The sequence below is a fragment of the Belonocnema kinseyi genome, chromosome 8 (assembly GCF_010883055.1).
Source record: "Belonocnema kinseyi isolate 2016_QV_RU_SX_M_011 chromosome 8, B_treatae_v1, whole genome shotgun sequence".
Classification (NCBI taxonomy): domain Eukaryota; kingdom Metazoa; phylum Arthropoda; class Insecta; order Hymenoptera; family Cynipidae; genus Belonocnema; species Belonocnema kinseyi.
The window spans coordinates 117,923,228-117,926,667 of NC_046664.1; the positions used below are offsets into that span (position 1 = coordinate 117,923,228).

General features: G+C 37.2%; 1 protein-coding gene across 1 annotated transcript in view; it reads right to left on the bottom strand.

Annotated features, from left to right (window-relative positions):
• Window positions 1-2,147: 2,147 nt before the first annotated feature.
• LOC117177940 (transmembrane and ubiquitin-like domain-containing protein 1) overlaps window positions 2,148-3,440 on the bottom strand; it is a 62,037-nt gene continuing 60,744 nt past the window's right edge. Inside the window, exon 5 of the transcript XR_004467774.1 lies at window positions 2,148-2,841. The gene's annotated coding sequence lies outside the window, so the exon portion shown is untranslated. The remainder of the gene's footprint in view (window positions 2,842-3,440) is intronic.

Sequence of the window (3,440 nt, forward strand, 5' to 3'; positions counted from 1 at the left end):
GTATGTATCCAAGTCATAGGTCAATTGTAACGTTCAAGGTCAGTTAGAGGTTATTTGAAATTAATAAAGTTTATCAAGAGGTCAGTGTAATTCCTTAAGTAAATTTCAACGAGAAATTAATTGCTGAGCTCTGTATTGATCTTGGTTACAGCGTTTTGAATATTGTAAAATCATAATGAAATTTTTCATTAAAAGTTCCAGGTGTTCTGGTGAGAGTTCTGTTCCTCCCCGAAGAGTCATACAGTCCGACACCGTGTTTCGATACCTGAGGCGATACCATAAGTCCTATACCTTTTTTCCATACGAATATTACGAATCGAAGATACATTTACGTATTACGAGTATATACTTACTATCTTTCGCAAAAAGATTATTATAGAGCAAGCTAAACTTTCGGAACGAGAGATGGTATCTGTATTAATGATGCGTGGTTGGGGAGATCGAGTTAGATCTTATGATCAAGTTCGTTTTCTTTTTAATCGCACTTTTCGTAATGGAGAAGCATTAAATCCTGTCTCAAAATCAACAATTGAAAGTACCAAAATCTGCAGGATCTGAGGAGATGCAGATGGACATAGCCCAAGCATTTGTTGAAAACCCACCCCTTAGTTTATGTCGAGCTAGTGATGAGCGTGACGTTGCTCCTGAGACAGTGCGAAATATTTTAAAAAGTATTAATTTCCATCCTTACAAAGTTCATCTGGTACAAGAGCTCAATGAAGACGATCCTGATCGTCGGGTTGAATTTTGTGAAATTATGATGGACAGAATTGATAGAGATCCTCTTTTCTTGTACAATACAGTATTTTCAAATGAATCTACTTTGACTTTAAAAGGTGAAGTTAACAGGAAAAATTGTGGATATTGGTCCGACACAAATCCTGATTGGATGTTGGAGAGACACACAATATCCACGAAAGATTAATGTTTGGACCGGTATCTCGAAAGATACATTAATAGGCACTTTCTTCATCGATGGTAATCTCAATGCCCGTGCATATGAAAGGCTTATCAGAAATCCAATTGTACCAAGAATAAGGGACATGACAGGCGATAATTTTCAAAATATTTGGTTCCAGCAGGACGGAGCAGCGGCTCATTACGGTAGGGAGGTTCGAGCATATTTGGATACTCAGTTCCCTCAAAGGTGGATTGGAAGAAGGGGTAAAATCGAGTGGCCTGCCAGATCTCCTGATCTGACGCCTTTTGACTATTTTCTTTGGGGTTATTTAAAGAGCCAAGTATACTTAACGCAACCGCAAAGCTTAGACGAATTGCAGAATCTGATTCTGCAACAGGCTACTTTGATTGATAGGGAGATTATTCGTAATGCTGTAACTCATTTTTAAAATCGCATGGCTTTTTGTCAAGAAGCTCAAGGTTTTCAGTTCGAACATCTTCACTGAAGCGTGAAAGGCGAGGGGACTCACGCTAATCAAGCACCCCGAAACGTGAGAGGCAAGGGGACTCACGCTAATTACGCCCCAAAGGGAACAGAATTTACTACGCCCACGTCGTTGTTCCTGGGTAATGCTAAACATAAACGTAAACTGCTTGGAAAAAACCTTGAAAAAACCTTGAAGATCATCACTAAGATCAATACAGAGCTCACCAATGAATTTCTCGTTGAAACTTACTTCAGGAATTGCACTGACCTCTTGGAAAACATTGTTAATTTAAAATAACCTCTAACTGACCTTGAACGTTACAATTGACCTATGACTTGGGTACTACCTGAACGTAGGATTTTCCGCTCTATCGATTGCAGATGTAAAAAAGGGGGTTTCCATTTTAAAAAACAAAGTTGACCTTCAAAAGCCATGAAGGTCAACTTCAAGGTCAAAATGACGGTCACCAATGAATTCCTCGTTGAAATTTACTTCAGGAATGACCTTCACTTTTTTTAAAAATATTTTATCTGAGGAAATATCCAACCGTCCGGGGACTTTTTAGACACCCTGTATATATAATAGCATTAATATTTATATCATTTATATGTTATGCTTAAAAAAACAGCCTCAAAATCGAAGCATCGAAACCTGGGAACATTAAAATTCCAATTTCCTAATTTTATTTTAAAGCGGATCGAGATATAAATAGAACCGCCGAAATTATCTGACCAGCAATCGTGCACCTTCAATTTTTCAGATTCAGAAGAGGATTTATATTCCAGATTGGCGGCGTAGGCTTTTTAAAAATATACAAAAATAGTTTAGCAAGCCAGAATATTTTAGGACTGCTCATATATTTGATAATAAAGAAGAGTGATTATTAAGAAAATGTTTACTCCCGATGATGTTAATTATAATTTTGACTCTTTTTTGGTGATGCCAGTTTCGCGGAACAAATTTTAAGTGGTTCAAGCATAATTTCTAACCTCAAAATATGGTGCATACGATAAAACTTGTATTTTAATTTAATAATATTGTAATACAAATATCAATTTCTGCAAACATATTTAAACAATCATTTTTCTTTAATATAAATTATATTTTTAATACAACAAAATTATGCTTAAATTAAGAAAAGAAAATAATGATTAGGCTTGTCAGTGGAAGGAGAGCTCTGCTGAGTGCAATTTAGTTCATTCCCTTCCCCCTTGGAGTCGCATTCGCTAAATGTCGTGCTCTTTAATTCCCCCTTCAAGTCTCACAGACTGAATACACTGTGAGAAAGTCGTTGGCGTGCACATTTCTCGGTCGGGTGCGGCAATAAATGTGTGTGCATGGGCGACGATCATTGAATATGCGGTATGGAGAATTCCAGAGGCCGTATCTTCCAGGGAATGGGATTCCATAGGCGACATATGGAGAAATAAGCGGTTTTTTTTCATCGATTTTTCTGAAACGAAGACGATCGTCAATTAGAGACATTTCCATTAGCGGGAAAATGACGAACCGCCGCCTATGACTACTGTGAGACACACGCATATCAGAGGCTCGCCATGGTAGTAAAATCCCATGTATCGTTTTAAAGAAATAAGTTTTTTCGGGGGTGTCGCTAGATAGCGCTAATACTACAACGAAGTGCGCATGTACACCTTGCATTTGGGGTGACCAGGACTTGGAAACAATAACTGTCAGGAATTTGTACTTCTACTAACTTTCATATCATTTTAGTGTCTGGGGGAACCGCGGTATGGCGCTGATCCTGAACTTAAATCTTCAAAACGATATATAGAAGTGTCAGCACTATGTTAATTACTACCATAATAGCACGGAACGTTCCATTATTGTTATTTTTAATAACAATTATCTCGTAAACCGTAAGAGATAGGTAAAAATAGATTGTCATTTTTGAGTTTTTAGTACTGTATATACTACATTGTAATATGGTATCGAGGTGTGTTCAAAAAGTAAGATGACTTTTCAATTTTCGCGGGCTACGTACATTCAAGTTTTAAATTTTTTGTTTTGTTGTGTTGGTACACTCGTCACGAT